This window comes from Sapajus apella, unplaced genomic scaffold (assembly GCF_009761245.1).
Source record: "Sapajus apella isolate SASKATOON/1434 unplaced genomic scaffold, GSC_monkey_1.0 scaffold74, whole genome shotgun sequence".
NCBI classification, from domain to species: Eukaryota; Metazoa; Chordata; class Mammalia; order Primates; family Cebidae; genus Sapajus; species Sapajus apella.
The window spans coordinates 3,330,760-3,351,306 of NW_022437014.1; positions in this window are offsets into that span (position 1 = coordinate 3,330,760).

Consider the following 20,547-nt stretch of genomic DNA (forward strand, 5'->3'; position numbering starts at 1 on the left):
TATGTACATTATATACATATATGTATATAATATAAATATATATATTTATATGTATATACTTACATATGTATATATACATATATATGTATATATGTATTATATACATATATATATAATATATAAAATATATAAAATATTTAAATTTTCACTTTGTTAATTTGGGCTTATCATTTGAGAATCATATCTTTTGAGTAATGATTTTGCCATCCAGTGAGCTTACATTTACAGGTATCTGCTACTACACACTTTTTTAGATAGTCTTTTGTGCTTCTCCAGACTCAAAGAATTGCACAGGATAGGGTCAGAAGCAATCACTGTAACCAGGCTTTCCTTTGATTTGAAGAACATACATTAATCTTAAGGAAATGGCTACCCAACCAGCTATGGTCCTCTTAACTGCTGAATAACCCAGTACACAGACCTCCATCCTGCCACTTAAGAGATATTAAGAAAAGTTTTGTGAGATCTTGTGACAGTTAATTTGATGTATCGCCTTGACTCAATCATGGGATGCCCAAATATCTGATTAAATATGACTTCTGGGATGTGCCTGTGAGGGTATTTCCAGAAGAGATTTACATTTGAATTGATAGACTGAGTAAAGGAAATTGTCCTCTGCAATGTGAATGTGCACATCCAATCCATTGAGGGCCTGAGTAGAGGGAGAAAGGATTCACTCCCTCTGCCTGACTGCTTGAGCTGAGGCATTTATCTTCCCCTGCCCTCACTGCTCCTGGTTCCCAGGTCTTTAGATCCACAGTGGAATCCACACCACTGGCTCTCTGGCTCTCAGGTCTTCAAACTATGCCACCAACCAGCTTTTTTGGGTCACCAGCTTGCTTGGCAGCCTAATAAGGAAAGCAGATGAGCTACTCCAGGTTACACAAAGGTGGCTTGTGGGTCAGCTGTAACATCTGGTAATTTGACAAGTGTTTGTACTGTAAGAGTCAGAGTCATGACCATTTATGACCTTCATAAGAGGCTTCAGGATGCTGCCTGTGAAATCAAACCACAGGGTATGTATGTCTTGCTTTGGTATGTTACTTAGGAAAGGTCAAGCACCATGCCCGTTTTCAAGACAGAGGGAAAAATTCCCTTCTAATGACTTTACCTGAGCAAAGGACAGTCCTTGAGCTTCCATGAAAGTTTTTCCATATCCAAGTAACTCACCAAAAGGAGAAGTAAAGTGGCATTGTTTTCTCTGTGATAAATGCCATATCTTGTCATACATCTATTTTCTAGTCTTGGTCTACCAGCTTTTTGCAAGTATCTGCCATTCCTTGGCAGGAATTAAAAGTGGTACAGCGGCGCAATCTTGGCTCACTGTAACCTCTGCCTCCCAGGTTCAAGTGGTTCTCTTGCCTCAGCCTCCCAAGCCGCTGGGATCATAGGCACACACGACCACCACAGCCAGCTAATTTTTGTACTTTTAGTAGAGACAGGGTTTCACCATATTGGCCAGGCTGGTCTCAAACTCCTGACCTCAGGTGATCTGCCCACCCCAGTCTCCCAAAGTGCTGGGATTACAGGCATGAGCCATCATGCCTGGCCCAGTTTAGGTTCTTTTGTGTGATCTAGATGTTGGACACAGCCAGCAATCTGATTAACTAATATGCCAGGGTTTGGGAAATTGGTATAGGAGGATGTCAGTTTTCTGCTTGGCCTGATGAGAAAACAGGAAGAGTTTGTAAAAGTATAATAGAGGCTGGAAGAGAGCCCATAGTGGAGAATCAGAGTGAAAACAGGGTAGCTTGAGACAAACAACCTCCAGTTAGCCTTTAAATAGCCAAAGAAAAGGAGTCTTCATTGAAAGGAAGAAGTGCTTTTGTTTTTGTTTCAGAGAAAGGAGAGTAATGGGGGAGAAAATAGGTGAAAGTGAAGTTTCCTAATGACCTTAAGAAAAAAACTGTTCCTTCATGATGCTATTTGCTTCCAGGGCCTGGGGATTAACCCTGGAAATCCTTACTTTAAGGTCACTTGCAGGGATGGTCTTCCAAATTGTCCTGAGAGTGCTGATCTGGGGTCTTTCAATTGTCCTAAGAGTGCTAATATAGCTTAGCATGGCTTTCAGGAATCCATGACGATTTTTATTTAGATGGCGGCATAAGTTGTTAGCAGTACTTCATGAGGTCCTTCCTAGCTAGGTGACAGTATGTGCTGTCTTCTAAAAACCTTTACGTACATAGATCTCCTGGTCAAAAGAGACGGCAAGCATTGTCAGTTGGCAGAGGCTGTGTCATTTTTACCTGTTGACATGCTCCAAGTATACTAGTCAATTCCTGTATATAACTAAAAGATAACTGGGGCCGAGTGCCTCATGCCTGTAATCCCAGCACTTTGGGAGGCTGAGGTGGGGTGGATCACCTGAGGTCAGGAGTTTGAGACCAGCCTGGCCAACAGGGTGAAACTTCGTCTCTAATAAAAATACAAAAACTGTTTGCTTAAGTCTCCATAATGATTCACTCAATTCAAGAATATAAGGTTTAGAGATACCAGTAGGCATAGGACAACCAAGTATTGTTTCAAAAGGGGCTAATTCATGCCTTCTATTTCAAGTATTCCAGGTTTTATGTATTTAGGGGAATGCTTCTGGCCATTTCAGTGCAGTCTCTTGACATACTTTTCCTAAAGTTTGTTTTTAACTAACCAATATTTTAATAATCCACATAGCATATTGCCATTACCTTCGATGGTAAAAACCACAATTACTTTTGCACCAACCCTATGTATAAACTGGTTCTACAACTCCCAGGATCCACTGGCATCAAGAATTGAGAGAAGCTGTGGGGGAAATGGAAGCCTCCCTGCCTTTAACTCTCCTTGGCACAGCACAAAGGACCAGGGCTTCTCCCTGGGAAATACAATCTGGGTACTCAGTACTGGCAGGATTTAGAGTCAAACAAGAGCTTCATTCAGGCTAATGAGAGTTGGTACATGTAATATTACTATAAGGATCCTTCTGACTACTCAGCACGCATATAAACCAGTTCAACTTTTGTTCCTTGTTTTTGTAGTTATGGCAAGTGAACTGGGTTAAGCCATCCTCCCTCCTCCTTTTCCTGTTTTGTGACACACATTTCTGTAGTCTAATTGAGCTGTACCAATAAAACAGGCTGTGAGCTCCTAAGGTGGGAGTGGGGAGGTGGAAGCAGAGAGGCTTGGCTTAATGAGTTTTCTCTGTCACCTAGGACAACTGCAAGCACATAGGAAATAACCTGGATTGAAATGAACCAAACTGGAATGGAACTAACTGACCCGTAAGATGAAAACCATATACAAACAAGGAATGCTTGTGCTGGGGCTCAGAAAAAGATCCCTAAAATATGACACTTTGACATGCTGAACTAAAGAAGCAGACTCAAGTTCTCTCTGACCTCCCTGCCTCCCCCCCCCACATCTCTTTCAATACTCTCTCTCTTCCAAAGCACAGGCTGAGGCTGTTGTCGGAAGTTCCCTTATCTATCTAGAAACTGGACCCATGAAAGAGAAACACAATTGTCTTTGATTCCCTTCCTGAAATTTCCTAAACCAGAGATTAAAACTTGTATCATCAAGGAAGAGGCTGAAAATTAAACACCACAGCTAGAGCTCAGATTAACTTTTTTCTAAACTATTTTCTGTTCTCTGGTTCCATTCAATTCTCGAAGATAATTATTTAGTAGTCTTTGTCTGAGCATTGGACCCATTCATTTCCCCTAAAAATCATTTATTACCTGCTATAGTTTGGATATTTGACCCTCCAAACTTCATGTTTTTTTTTTTTTTTTTTGAGGCAGAGTCTCACTCTGTTGCTCAGGCTGGACTGCAGTGATAAGATCTTGGCTCACTGCAATCTCCACCTCCCAGGTTTGAGTAATTCTCCTGCCCTAGCCTCCTGAGTAACTGGGACTACAGGCGCATACCACCATGCCTGGCTAATTTTTGTATTTTTAGTAGAGATGGGGTTTCACTATGTTGGCCAGGCTGGTCTCAAACTCCTGACCTCAAGTGATCTGTCTGCCTCAGCCTCCCAAAGTGCTGGAATTACAGGCATAAGCCACCATGCCTGGACTTCATGTTGAAATTTCATCCCCAGTGTTGGAGGTAGGGCCTAATGGGAGGTGTCTGAGTCATGGGATGGATCCCCTCATGAATGGCTTGGTGCTGTCCTCAAGTTCTCCCTCTATTCGCCCTCGAGAGTTTCCCTAAGAGCTAGTTGTTCAAAGGAGCCTGGCATCTCCCTCCCATCTCCCTTGCTTCCTCTCTTATCTCATGATCTCTGCACATTGGTTTTCCTTTGCCTTTCACCGTGAGTGGAAGCAGCCTGAGGCCCTCACCAGAAGCTGAGCATGTACTAGTGCCATGCTTCTTGTACAGCCTGCAGAACTGTAAGCCAAATAAACCTCCTTTCTTGATAAATTACTCAGCCTTAGGTATTCCTTTATAGCAACACAAATGGACTAAGACACGACCACTCAAAATGGCCATATTATCCCCATCTCCTTTTACCCTATTAAGAAGGGTATATAAGCATCTGGACCTCATTGGATTATTAATCATTCTCCTGCAATTCCCCTGTGCTTATGCATATTAAATAAATGTGTATACCCTTTTCTCCAATAATCCGCTTATTGTCATTCATTTCCAGTGAAACTTTAGAGGGTAAAGGGAAAACTTTCTCTTGGTCTCTATACTTGCTAGATATCAAAACAATTAAATTAATAGATAAAGCAACTTTGGACAAGGAGAGAAGCTGGGAATGTGTTTTTCCTTGATCTTCATATTATAGCTTGAACCACTGTATAGTAATTTATTAAGAATTAAGGGATGCTAGATGCAGTGGCTCATGCCTATATTCCCAGCACTTTGGGAGGCTGAGGTGGGTGTATCACCTGAGGTCAGGAGTTTGAGACCAGCCTGGCCAACATGGTGAAACCCAGTCTCCACTAAAAATACAAAACATTGGCTGGGCGTTGTGGTGGGTACCTGTAATCCCAGGTACTTGGGAAGCTGAGGCAGGAGAATCGCTTGAACCTAGAAGGTGGAGGTTACAGTGAGTCAAGGTAGCACCACTGCACTCTAGCCTGGGCAACAAGAGTGAAACTCCCTCTCAAAATAAAAAAAAAAAGGAGCAGAGGAAGGCCAGCTTAAGGAAAGTCAATTAAAAGGGCATTTAAAAAACTCCCATTTTTAAATGAGTGTGGTGGCTTATGCCTGTAATCCCAGCATTTTGGGAGGCCAAGTTTGGCAGATTGCTTGAGTCCAGGAGTCTGAGACCAGCCTGGGCAACATGGTGAAACCCCTTCTCTACTAAAAATACAAAAATTAGCCAGGCACATGTCCCAGCTACTTGAGGGGTTGAGGCAGGCGAATCTCTTGAGCCCAGGAGGTTGAGGCTGCAGTAAGCTGACATCACACCACTGTGCTATAGCCTGGGTGACAAAGAGAGACCCTGACTCAAACAAAACCCAGAAAACCCCCAATACTCCTATTGTCACATTAGGTGTGTTGCTTAGAAAAAAATAACTTAACAATTCCAAAATGAGAAACCCTAGATAGTTAAACTTGTAATTGTACATACCTAAAGAAAATTAAGGACCTCATTCCACTTTTGCTCACTAAATTTAATTTTCCTTTAAATTTTAAAAATTATTCATCAGGAGAACAATAAAATGGCACATTAATTTTTAAAAAGTTTCTGAAATGTTACAGTAGGCATGAACTTGTATTATTGCACCTAATACAGAAAAAGAGAGAAATGTGTAAAGATAAAAGTAGGTACTTAAAAATCACAAAACAGAAAAAAAGTACTAACAAAACCAAAAGTTAAAAAAAAGGATAGTTAACCTCATTGTTTTAAATGAAGAAAGCAAACATACTAAAAAAACTTCTGGGAGTTGTTTCTAAACAGAACATTAGAATTGTCTGAATCATCAGAATTGTCTATTTTGGAAAAATCAGATTAATCAAATGAATCTTTGGCCAACAACTGTTTGAGAATGATGTTAACACCACATGTAGGAATGCTATGTTTTCTAGAATTTGAAACTTTCAGTGTTTGAGAATTATGGTATTTTATAAATGGAAACACCACTACTAAAAACAGAATGCTATAAATAGAATGATGTCTTTTGTTTCCAAAGTTGATATACTAGAGTGATGGAAAAATAATAAAAGCGAGATATTCTCTGGCAAAATTACCCTGGGATAAACACTGCAGCCACAAGCACCACTGGTGAGAATTTTTGGGGCAAACGGGAAAAGGGTTAAACATCTGTGTCTCTGTGTATATTAATGAAACCTTAACTTTCCCACTTTGAAATGCTGACCCATTCTTTTGGAGTCTGTGTTTCCTGGATGGTCATCAAGATTTGTGCTTGAATAAACTCCACATTTAATCTTATTTTTTGAATCTCATTATTTAAGGTTGACAAAACCAAAATAAATGAGATAAATCAATAAAGATTTAAGTTTAAACAAATTAATTCATAAAAGTACTAGAAAAAAACATGGGAAGATTTTTATAAGCAAATTTTTAGGAAGTTCTTTGGAGGAAACAAGTATTTAAAAAATCTCAGTAGAAACTGGAAGTGCTGAGAAGACTGATTTTCTGACCAAGCACTGGAGACTTGGTTAAACTTCTATAAAGTGTGTTTGTTGCCGATTTCTAGTCTCATGAGACAGGTTTTGAAGTGAGGAAGGTATAACCCAGATGTCAGCTGAAGCACCTTTTCCTTTGAAATTCAAAGAAAATTAGCTTGAACTCTTGGGTCTCTCCTCAGAGAAATCTGGGTGATTTATGCATTTTCCAGTTACCTCAGGATTTGGAGAATTAATTTTATTTATATTATTTTAGAGATGGAGTCTTGCAATATTCCCCAGGCTGGACTTAAGATCCTGGGTTCAAGCAGTCCTCTTGCCTCAGCATCCCAAGTAGGTGGGACTACCGGTGTGTGTCACTGTACCTTCCCCTGTGCTGTTACTCTCCTGCATTGCTTTGTCCCAACTGAGGACTCTCAGCCTTTCTCCCCTTTCCCCCCTCAAAACAATAATACTCACACAAGCCATTTGTGTATGGAACAAACTGTACTGACGGCTGCTTACTTTCCCTTTCCCTTTCCACAGCTTTTTTCATTTCACATGTTCCTATCTTAAACTTACCTGCTTCTATGATTCTCTTCACTTTACTGCTTTCTTTATATGCAGAACTATTTTTAAGTTTGGGTTACATATACAGGTTTGTTCATACAGATTTTTTCATCATTTAGGTATTAAAACCAGTTCCCATTAGTTAATTTGCCTGATCCTCTCCCTCCTCTCATCCTCAGAGGCCCTGGTGTGTTTTTTTCCTGTGTGTCCATGTGACCTCATCATTTAGCTCCCACTTATAAGTGAGAACATGTTCTATTTGGTTTTCCTGTTCCTGCATTAGTTTGCTAAGGACAATGGTCTCTAGCCCAATCCATGTGCCTGCAAAAGACATGATCTCGTCCTTTTTAATGGCTGCATAGTATTCCATGGTGTATATGTACTACATTTTCTTTATCCAGTCTATCATTGATGGGCATTTAGGTTGATTCCACATTTTTGCTATTGTGAACAGTACTGCAGTGAACATACACCTGCACGTGTCTTCATGACAGAATGATTTATATTCCTTTGGGTATATACCCAGTAATGGAATTGCTGGGTCAAATGGTAGTTCTGTCTTTAGGTCTTTGAGGAATCACCACAATGTCTTGCAAAATGGTTGAACTAATTTACACTCCCACCAACAGTGTATAAGTATTCCTTTTTATCCACAACCTCACCAGTATGTTATTTTTTAATAGCCAGTGCAGAACTATTTTGATTCGTCTTTTCCAGACATGCCTCGTCCTATCCCCAAACTCATTAGTGTGTTTTGCAAAACAATGGCTCATCTAAGGAATGTGAACCTTGAGCTATAAGGAGAAGGGCAGTCAAAGGCTTTTCTTTTCAGCCTTTCTGAAGAAGAGCATGGGGGCAGAGAGTTAAATCATCCTACTTTTAAAGATTGAACCTTTATTCCTCTAAATCTGAGTAAGGCATTTCTTTCTTAATCATACATCCTACAATCTCCTATCTGCCTCTGGGATATTAATCATATTAATGTTGCTCAATACTCTCAAAAGAATAAGGAACATTTAAGTTCCTTGGTATGTAGACTGTAGTATGTAAAGTTACCAGAGATTATTCCTATTATTTCTGCTACCAATGTTTTGTTTCTTAAAAAATAACACACTTTTGAATAGGTAACTCATACATACAATTAAAAATTCAAAAGGCACAAAAAACTATATATAGCTAAAAGTAAGTAAACCTTTTACTCTTGTCCCTCAGTTATCTAATTCTCTTGCAGAAGTAACCACTAATATTAATTTCTTGTTTTATCTTATCTTTCAGAGGTATTATATCCTATGTCTTCCTGACTGCCTATACATGGTATACATTCTAAACACTCCATATTCTATACATCCTGTTCTGCATTTTGGTTTTCAGTCAACCATATAGCTTGGGGACTGTGCCATACCTGTACATAGAGAACTGCCTTAATTTCTTTAATCTTTAAGCTATATACAATTCCACTTTATAGAGGTACTGTTATTTCTTTAGCTAATCTGGATCAATGGAAATTACATTGTTTTTAATCTTTTGCTGTCACCAACAATTCTGTAATTACTTTATATGTTATTTTTAAGAAGTGACAATATTTGAAGGATAGATTTGTAGAAGCAGAATAGTTGGGTTAAAGGGTATGGACATTTTCAGCTTTGACAGATATTGCCAAACTGCCCTCCAAAAATGTACTCATTCACATTTCTACCAGCAAATGTTTGGGAGTAACTCTTCCCTTGTACCCTTACCAACAGAGCATGTTATAAAGCCTTTGGAATGTTGTCAGTCTTATAGGTGAAAAGTATCTCATTGATTTTTAATTTAGACTCCTCTTACTGATCTGAATTGCCTTTATCATACACTAAAATTGGCTATGTATCTATTTCTGGGCTTTCTCATCTATTCTATTCGTCTCTCTTGTCTCTTCATACACTATTACTATAGTGTTTTGATCACAACAGCGTTATACTATATGTTACTCTCTAGTGGGCTAACTGTCCTCATTACTCTTCTTTCCCCCTTGGACAATTCCTGAATATTCTTACTTTTTCTATATGAATTTGAGACACAGCTTGCCTGGTTCGAAAAAAGATCCTGTTTCATTTTTGAGATTGTATCATATTTATGGATTATTTAGGATACTGTTACTCACTTGGTAAAGCTTAATATTGATAATTACCATTTCTTGTCCATATTCTTTGAATTACATCTTCCTTGTGCTTATCACAACAGTGCTGCCTTACATAAAATGTTATCTTATTCTTTACAACAACCTTGGGAAACGGGTAGGGTAGTTAGAAGATAAGGGATTAGCTCAAGATTATGTATGATAGATCATCCTAACCCAGTTTTATATCTACTACTTGGTAATGCTTCAACAGAGATTTCATACAAATTAAAAAGACAAAACAGACTTTCCTACTAAGGGTTATATTTTCCTATTGCAAAAAGCCAGCAATATGCAAGCACAATTCTGCAGTGTGTTTCTTGTATGATGATCTGTGGCCAAGCACTGTGGAATGCATTCCAATCACGGAGTAACAATCTCAAAAGAATGTTGAAACCAGAGTTGGCTTGAATGTTGTACAATGACACCCAGGATCTTGGCCCAATTCCCAGGTTTTCCCTTTTCGGTTTTCTAGCAAGTTCGATTATGCCTGGGAATTTACAGAAAATGGCACTTGGATCAGTAACTTCCTGAATATGACATTGGGATCAATGGCATTTGTCTACCTGAAAGATTTTGGACTATAATTTTTAGATATATTGCAGTTGTAAATAAGTTCTCTGTTGAAATGGTACTCAAGAAGCCTTGACACAGGGTGCAAAGAGGAAGAGGAGTTTGTGACTTGCTTATGGAAGGCAAAGATCTTGAAAGAAAGTTCTGTGAATAATGAGTTCCATACCTGAGCACACTGGCATTCTAGCTGGAGGATCTTCAAGTCTTTCAAAAAAGATGTCATGGATTAAAATCTATCTTTAATGCCTCACTTGACAAACGGCCACTCACCAAAGGTCAGCCAAACCTTTATAAACTGGGTACCTCTTACCATCATCCTAGTTGAGTTGAGAGCTGACAAAGAGCCTCTTTAGGTACTTATTTAGGATAAAATTACATGTTGACTTGAGTGTATTTTTGGATTACATTTCCAAAACAAATAATGCATTCATCATTCCATTGTAGTCAAACTTTTCTCAGTGCCGTATTTAAGAGCTTATTTTAAATTGTTTAAAAGCTGTATAGCAGTATGATATATATATCTAGGTAAGTCTGAGTTTTCTGCCACCATATAAATGAGTACATTCTTTAGCTCGTCCCTCTGCAACAAAGACTACTGTGTTCTAAACTAGAATGTTATGCAAGAATCTGAACAGCATACAGTTTACTGAAAGCTCAGCCTGTATAGTAACAACCAAAATGTGGGACAAAGGTTAACAACAAAAACTTGGGGGTAAATTCTAAGCATAAAGTTAAAGGCATATGGATGATAAAATATTTACCATGGCAGAGACCAGGTTGTAAGATTTGGCTAGTAAAAGTGTAAAGATGAGTTGTGATTGAGATGGCTATTCAATGATCTGACTGGTTTGTTAAGCATTAAGAATACTGCCAAAATCATGAAATTAGACCTCTTTGAACAGAAGAGGTGACATGATGGTGTACTTTATCATTTGCCTTTTATTCCCACTATAAAGGCAACACCTTAAGCTATAATTACTATTTGTACATGAGAAATTATTGAAAGGTGAAGCAAAATGGACAGCAAAAAGAAAGTTACATTAAATTAAGCATAAAGCATATCAAGTTAGGAGAGCATTTTCAATTAGGAAAATGACAACACAGATTTCACGATTCTCTATTTTTCAGAGACAGGGTCTTGCTTTGCCGTCCAGGATGGAGTGCAGTGGCGTAACCATAGCTCGCTTGCAGCCTAGAACCCCTGGACTCAAGTGATTCTCCCACCTCAGCCTCCTGAATAGCTAGGAACATAGGTGTGTGCTAACACATCTGGCTAATTAAAAAAAAAAAAATTTGTAGAGATCAGGTCTTGCTGTGTTGCCAGGTTGGTCTTGAACACCTAGGTTCATGGAATCTTCTTGCCTTGGCATCCCAAAGTGCTTAGGATTTCAGGCATGGCCACCACGTGTGGCAGATTGTCCTTCTATTAATAGAATTTATCTCAACTGAGTTATATGAGGAATACATTTTACAAACCAGACTGTGCTGAGTCTTAACATGTTCCTTAAGTATCATTAAGTGCTGTGGTTACAAGAGTCAGCAAATCTCAGATAAACAGAAATCTGAGTCTGACAAGCCTCTCAGAGAAACTTAAAACATTATCCGAAACTAAAGGGTATTCCAGTTCCTTTTGATGACAATTAAAAAAAAAAATTTTTTTTTTTTTTTTTTGAGATGGGAGTCTCACTCTGTCACCAGGCTGGAGTGCTGTAGCACTATCTTGGCTCACTGCAAGCTCCACCTCCCAGGTTCAAACAGTTCTCCTGCCTCAGCCTCCCAGGTAGCTGGGACTACAGGCAAGTGCCATCACACTCGGCTTTTTTTTTTTTTTTTTTTTTTGAGACAGAGTTTCACTCTTATTGCCTTTGCTGGAGGGCAGTGGCACAATCTCAGCTCACCGCAACCTCCGCCTCCCAGGTTCAAGTGATTCCTCTGCCTCAGCCTCCCAAGTAGCTGGGATTATAGGTGCCTGCAACTGCACCTGGCTAATTTTTATATTTTTAGTAGAGATGGGGTTTCACCATGTTGGCCAGGCTGGTCTCAAACTCCTGACCTCAGGTGATCTGACCACCTTGGCTTCCCAAAATGCTGGGAATACAGGTGTGAGGTGCCACGCCTGGCCAAACCCAGCTAAGTTTTATATTTTTAATAGAGACAGGGTTTCACCATGTTGGCCAAGATGGTCTCTATCTTCTGACCTTGTGATCCGCCCGCCTTGGCCTCCCAAAGTGCTGGGATTACAGGCATAAGCCACCACACCTGGTCTGACCATTTTTAAAATTTAAGATTTGTACACACATTAAGGAACTCTTTATAGCTGAGAGCCTGAGTGCCTTGGTTTTATATATACATATATATATGTGTGTGTGTGTGTATATATACACACACATACATGTGACATGTATGACACATACATGTCATATATGATTCTAAAGAACCTTTGAAAGATTCAAGGGTCTTTATTCTGAAAAAGACTTCACATTGTTAAAAATATGGCTCCAGGATGATTATGACAGATTATAATACAGGATATTTTCAGACATCTTAAACCTGGGGATGTGGATTGAACCATTCCTAGGACTGTTATTCCTAGCTGTTGTATGTACTGGAAGGAATACAGGTAAGATTATACTCATTGAGCAACTCACTTGTCAAGATACCAGCCAATCTGCTCAAAGCCCAGAGGTGGCAAACCAGGATGTGAAATGTTTCTCTCTATTCCACTTGTGCACACTGTAGTTATTTTACTAGCAACTGAGATCACTAGCAGCAGAGTAGGCTAGACTCTTGAGTAAGTTATGATTTTCAGGCCTCTACATACAGACGTTTATGTGGAGTCTGGTCTCAAGGCTCATCTAGAAGGCGTTCCTAATGCTAGGAGAGGCAGCGGAGTACAGAATTAAGCACAGCCATATCACGGCTCCACCATTATCTCACAGCTGTGTGGCTGTGGTTACCTAACCTTTCTGTGCCTTGGTTTCCTTGTAGAAAGTTAAGGGCTAAGAATAGTATTTCCTTCGTAGGGGTATTGTGGACATTAAATGAGGGGATGTATCTAAAGCACCTACAGTGCCAGGCAGATAGCAAACCTTCTGTAATGTTAACAGTGATTTTAACAAAAGCTGCACAATTAAGGATTTAATAAATTTTGCAAGCTAGTAAGCTCTCACTCCTATATACATACCCACATCCTTAAATCTTTTTACAGTTGATGGGGGGAAAGATGAGAATTCTTTGAAACAGGTGGTGTTAGCAAATATTTAAAGCCATTCATCTTGTTGAGAAAAATGCCCAGACTTTCATGTATCAGCAATGAGTGTTCTCCATTTCAGCATTACTGTGAGGAGCCAGACTTCGGCCCTAAATTAAGATGCTCCAGTAGTCCCCATTGCTTAAGTAACTTTCCACCGTTACTTTCCATGGGAGGGGTTTCTCTCCCACATTAGTCCTCCCTCTTCACTGTGTTGTGGTTTTCTCTCCCCACATAAATCATTTTTAGTATATCGGTCACACCATCAGAAGCAAAAGTTTTGTGCAAGGAGTAACCTTAAAATGCATTTATATATTGGTAGAAATTGGTGATCCTTAGCATCAAAAATAGTTGCATTCCAAAAATTTTAGCTATTTATTTAAAACTTGGAATACATTCCCTTCATTATAAACAACAAGATTTTGTAGTGTCCCTCACAAAAGCAAACTAATTTATCAACAACCGTTTTCCACAAATCTTGTCTTTTTCTCCTTTGCTTGTTTCCCCTAACATTTTATTTCAGTTGCAGCATGAGTGAATCATAAATTACTGCTTGGCTGAGAGACAAAATAGTCTGCAGCTGGAAGGCATTGAGAAAGCACTGGGAATATGTCTTTTTTCCAATTGCAACTGATTGCTGACTTCAAAATAAATGAAAGTTCAATACATGGAAGTTTCCAGGGTAATGGGACAGCAAATGCAAAGGTAGAGAGAAGTGAACATGCACTGTTATGTTTAGGGAACAGTACAGGGCAAGAAGGAAATACGTCTTGGTTTTTGCAGGAAACTGCCACTGAGTTACTATGACACCAAGGTGGGGAGTGCCTGCAATTATATTTTGTTAGGCATTTTAGGTCAGCACAGGTTAATATAAGTTTTTAAAATAGCACACCCCAGTTCTACATTCAAATTCAGCCTGACATATAATTTCTACTCTTCTGCCCTGCCCCACAAACTATTAATTTTGCTTTCTTTGGGTGTGGAAAAAGGAATGTTCCTTTTGTCTGCGCCTTTTGGTTCTGGGTAGGGTTTGCCTTTTCTCAGGGCTTCTCCCAATTCAGCAATTCTCATATTTTGGTCACAGAATTTCCCATGAAGGCAAAAATTTTTGTATTTTTAAAATTCATGCTTACTTCCAGCACTTACAGCCTGGTGTATATACCAGTGTAGATATAATTCAGTAAATTTAAGCACCTATGATGTACTGTGGAGATTCTGGTGATAAGTAGGATGGCTTCCTACCTTTAAAGAGCTTACATACACAAGTGGGAGACTGCAATCAAACCCCAAATTAGGACAAAATGAAACCAGTGCAATTATTGAGAACATTTTTTTTTGTGTTTTTAATAAAAAATATTTTCAACTTTACGTTTAGATATACATGTGAAGTTTGTTACAAGGTTATATTGTATGATGCTGAGGTCTGGGGTACAGATCCCATCACCCAGGTAGCCAGCAGAGTACCCAGTTTTTCAACCCATCCTTCTGCCCTCCCAACCCCAGCAGTCTGCAGTATCTTTTTTTTGTTTGTTTTTTTGGGACAGAGTCTCTGTCACCTGGAGTGCAATGGTGTGCTCTCGGCTCACTGCAACCTCCACCTCCCAGATTCATGCGATTCTCCTGCCTCAGCCCCCCGAGTAGCTGGGATTACAGGTGCCTGCCACCACACCCAGCTAATTTTTTTGTATTTTTAGTTGAGATGGGGTTTCACTATGTTGGCCAGACCGGTCTTGAACTCCCAACCTCATGATCCGCCCTCCTTGGCCTCTTGAAGTGCTGGGATTACAGGTGTGAGCCACTGTGCCTGGCCAATGTATTGGCTTTTATTTTCTTTTGAGACACAGTCTTCCTCTGTCGCCCAAGCTGGAGGGCAGCGGTGCTATCTTGGCTCACTGCAACCTCCACCTTCTAGCTATTTTTGTGCCTTAGCGTCCCCAGGAGCTGGAATTACAGGCACCAGCCACCATGCCCGACTATTTTTTTTTTATTTTTAATTTTTAGTAGAGATAGGGTTTCATCATGTTGACCAGGCTGGTCTCTAACTCCTGACCTCAAGTGATCCACCACCACTGGCCTCCCAAAGTGCTGGGACTATGGGTGTGAGCCACCACAGCTGGCCTTGCAGTATCTGTTGTTCCCACCTTTGTGCCCATGGGTACTCAGTGTTTAGCTCTCAGTGTTTGTGAGAACATGTAGTACTTGGTTTTCTGTTCTTGTGTTGACTCACTTAGATTATGGCTTCTAGCTGCACCATGTGGCTGCAAAGGACATGATTTCATTCTTTTTATGGGTGCATAGCACTCCATGGTTTATATGTACCACATTTTCTTTATTCAGTCCACTGTTGATGGGCAGCCAGGTTGATCTGTCTTTGCTACTGTGAATAGCACTGTGATGACCATATGTGTTTTTTGGTAGGATTTATTTTCTTTTGGGTATAGACCCAGTAATGGGAAGGCTAGGTTGAATGGTAGATCTGTTTTAAGTTATTTGAGAAATCTCCAAACTGCTTTCCACAGTGACTGAACTAAATACATTCCCACAAACAGTGTATAAATGTTCTCTTTTCACTGAAGCCTTATTGGCATGTTATTAGATTTTTTAGCAACAGCCATTCTAACTGGTGTGAGATGGTATTTTAGTGTGGTTTTGATTGTGTTTCTCTGATGATTAGGGATGAGCATTTTTTCATGTTTGTTGGTCGCTTGTATGTCTTCTTTTGAGAAGTGTCTGTTCATGTCCTTCGCCCATTTGTTAATGGGGTTGTTTTTTGCTTGTCAAGTTCCTTGATTCTGGATATCAGATCTTTGTTGGATGTCTAGTTTGTAAACATTTTCTCCCATTCTGTTTGTTGTTTGTTTACTCTGTTGATAGTGTCTTTTGCTGTGCAGAATGCTTTAGTTTAATTAGGCCCCACTTGCCAATTTTTGTTTTGTTGCAATTGCCTTTGGGGATTTAGCCAAAAGTTCTTTGCCAAGGCTGATGTTGATAAGGTTATTTCCTGGGTTTTCTTCTAGGATTTTTATAGTTTGAGGTCCTACATTTAAATCTTTAATCCATCTTGAGTTAATTTTCATATACAGTGAAAGGTGGGGGTCCACATTTCATTCTTTTGCATATGGCTAGCCAGTTACCCCAAATCATTTATTGATTAGAGATAAAATCCAACATCCCTCATGATAAAAACCCTCAACAGACTAAGTGCCAAAAGAATATACCTCAGAATAATAAGAGCCATCTATAGCCAACCCACAGACATCATACTGAATGGGCAAAATCTGGTACTATTCCTTGAGAACTGGCATAAGAAGAAGATGCCCACTCTCATCACTCCCATTCAACTTAGTACTGGCAATCCTAGTCAGAGCAATCAGGCAAGAGAAATCAATAAAAAGCATCCAAATGGAAAAAGAAGTCAAACTAGCTCTCTTCGCTGATGATATGATTCTATACCTACAAAAGCCCAAAGACTCTGCCTAAAGTTCCTAGACGGATAACTGTAGTAAAGTTTCGGGATATAAAATCAATGCACAAAAATTAGGAGCATTTCTATACATAAATAACGTTCAAGCTGAGAGCAAATCAAGAACCCAATACCATTTACAAAAGCCACACAAAAAAATTAAAATACTTAAGAATACACCTAACCAAGGAGGTGAAAGATCTCTATAAGGGAATCTACAAAACATGGCAGAAAGAAATCAGGGACGATACCAAAAAAATGGAAAAACATTCCATGTTCATGGACAAGAAGAATCAATATAGTTTAAAAAATGGCCATATTGCTCAAAGCAATTTACAGCATCAATGCTGTCCTATCAAACTACCAACCTCATTTTTCACAAAGGTTAGAAAATTTTCACAGAATTAGAAAACAACTATTCTAAAATTCAGGTAGAACCAAAGAAAGAGCCTGGATAGCCAAAGCAACCCAAAGCAGAAAGAACAACGCCAGAAGTATCACACAGATATGGCTTTAAACTGTAAGACCACAGTCACCAAAACAGCATAACACTGGTACAAAAACAGACACATAGGCCAATGGAACAGAATAGAGAACACAAAAATAAAGCTGCACACCTACAGCCAATAGATCTTTAGCAAAGCTGATACAAACCATTAGGAAAGGAACACATTGTTAATGGGGGCTCACAAGCAGTAATTAATTTCAACCAGGAGATCACAAGACATTATCTCCAAAGACAATTCCATTAGGAACGTGGAGGTAATTCTTGGTTAAATGATTATTAATTTGAACTCTTTTGGATCCAAGAGACAGAGGCCCATCTCAGATGAGTGTAAACGCAAATAAGAGTACAACTGGGAAGTCTGGAGGCGACACTCATTTCAGTTCTCCAGGAACTCCTGGCTCATTTCTTGTGTAGGCTTTTCATGACAGTTGCACATAATCCATGTCACAGGAAAGGGTGGAGTTTCACCACGGATGGCTCCATCCTCATATCACACCATGTGGCTCTGGATTGTGTTTAACAGCCATAGAAGGCCTGTAAATAAAATCCCATGGAAGGCTTCTGCCCTATCTAGCTAGGGTCCTGTGACTATTTCTTTTCTAATCACTGTGGCTTATGGAGTGTGAAATAAGCTCTGACCTGAGTCACGTACTCAGCTCCTGGCTATGGTACATACAGTGCTATGATTGAGCTGCTGGTGCTACAGGGACTCACACAAAGAACATCATTTTAACCAGGAGCATGGGAAAGCCTTCAAGATGATATATGGAATCAGCTAAAAGGGGATGCAAAAGGAGGGGAAATAGGATGCTGGGCAGATGAAAACAGGTAGCCACTACAGTAACTAAAATGCAAGCATATAAAGGCAAATGGCACGTAGTGTCCTGTAGCAAAAATATGGTTTGATTGTTGAGGGCAGGCAGTGGAGAACCAGGCAGAAGAGTCAAATTGGGCAGGCTGTGCCGCGGGAGCCTTGAGTGACCGATGGAATCATCAAAGGGCTTTGGTTGTCATCAGACCTATGTGTCCCTATCCCCTTTTTCAGAAACAATGCCTGTGAAATGTCGAAGCTGTCAGACTGTCATAACCATGCACCACTCCTTCCTTTCACACATTTACCTTTCCTTACCCCTAACAGTCTGTATACTGTCCCATCTCTATTCTATATGTAGTCCCTACAAAACCTGGCCACTTATTTTTCATCTAAGGTCAGTACCACCTCAGGGAATTGCATTTGTTCAGCATTGAAATTCCTGGACTCTTAAAACAACAAACACCTAAAACTTGACTTTTTAATCACTTTGGTAGCAAAAGTGGGGAATGGGAAGATGAGTGGAAATGTAATAGGAGTAGGTCCCTATCTATAGCATAGGTTCTTGGAGTTAGCCTGAAGACTTCAGAGCTATAGTCATCGACTGAACTCTGAATTGATAAACTATGAATGAACTATAAACCACATGATCAGAATATGCCTATCTTTTCTTACATATAAGTGTACTTTATCCTCTGATGTTCTAGACGTAATTGTGGCCACCAGCCTTCCGAGTAGAACAGAATGTGGCAGCCACAGCTGATGAACAGGGAGATCTTTCGATTTTCATATACTTTTTGGAAGAGTTACCACAAACTGTATGACCAGGATTATTTTCCCCAGAATGCTTAGAACAGCCTAGTCTGAGGTTGCTTCCTGTAGGGCACAACCACTTGTTTCGGGTCAGCAAGATAGCAAACGATTCATTTCAGCTAGAGAAACACAGTATGATGCAGGAGAAAACGTTTACCTCTCATTTCTTTGAAATTATTAAATGTGCATGCACCAGTTCCAGCTGAGAAAAACCATAAGTGGACAATGCTAGAATAAATGTTTAAAATTTTTGTCATCCAAACTGATCAATGCAGAGAGAAAACAAACAGAAATAATGGATGCTTCAGTAAAACTGAAGATCCTGAGGAAACTAATCTGCCTTGGCTATTGAAAATGAGAGGTAACAAAAGGAAAAACAAAAACAAAACAAAAAAACCTGCCTTCAAAGAGTTTTTACTGCAGTCACCGACAACATTTAGTGGTGTTAGGGAGAGTGAACCTAAGAAGTCACAGGAGCTGAAAGAAAGGAAAGAACTTAAGGGTCTTGGGAAAGTCATGGTGCCAGCTACTTCTGAGAAATGTCCCTATGGGCAAAAATTCTCCATCTGCCTACTGGCAGAGCTGGGATTATGGGAGACTTAGAATGAAAATGGTTATAATTTTTTGTCATGAAGCTCAAAGGGAAACAAAAAGTTTGAGAGATCACGTACAGACCGAGGTGGGTGTGGGTGCAGCCAAGAAAAGGTATGAGTGAGTGATGCTCCTAGATATTCAGTGTTTTCCAGGAGAAAGCACTAAAGGTCAAGTGTTAACATACTTGTTTTTCATCTTATTCCAGCAGAAGACCAGATGTAATATTCCTAAAGAATATTCCCCAACATATCCTGACAACTGTTGGGTGGGGAGGAAGCAAGTTGTGCCCTGTTACATATAAATGAAAAACCATAAGGTAGCAAACAATACTAAGCATGCACCCGCCCCTATTCAAACACAAAGGCAGAGGGAAAGTTCATGCTAACATTCTGCCACGGGGCTATTTTTGGGGAACACACACACACACCAAAAAACAAAACACAATAGTAAGATATCTTCTCCTAGTCTCCAAAAAGGACAGTACTTAAATTTTAAATTTCTGAGTTAAGCTATGTTGGAACAGTTTTAGAAGTGACGTATTTGTCATGAATGGATAAAAGGCCAATACATAAACACTATGGAAAGGAAGGTTAAACATTAGTTAACACTGTGCAACTTGTTTCCTTAAGTTTGCATTTGTCATGAGAATAGAAAACTAACAAAATATTTCCTGGGCATTTTTTTTTCTTGATTTTCTTTTGTTGTTTTGTATTTCTTTTTCTTTTTCCTGGGTATTTTGAATCTGAGACATAAAAGGAAGTCTGTTCAGACCTGATAGAATACTCTTATGAGGGTCTGGAAGGAAGAAGGGACCAACTGGGAACTCAAGCTTATAGCCATGTGTCAACAGATTTCTTAATAATGTATCAGTTACACAGAGAGGTGTGTGTGTGTGGAGAGGCTGGGGGACAAAAATGAAGAGAGGCAGTTTCTGCCCTTTAGGCGGAGTTTCCTATGGATTAGGGGAAACAGTCTGGTATAAGACACAGTTGGGAATCAGGGCACTAAGTTCCAATTATGATTCTGTCATTGGTTGGCCATGTGATTGTATAGGGTTGAATGGGTCACTTAAAAAATGAAGGAATCACATGAAGAGGTGAAACTGTAAAATGAAGGAATGAAATGTGATAGCATTTCTCTAGGCAAATTCCAAATAAAAAAATATGGCTAAATAAATTTGGAAGCCCTCACACAGCATCAGATAGATTCACAAAGCATTTAGTGTAGCAAAGGCTCCCAAAGCCCTGCTGTA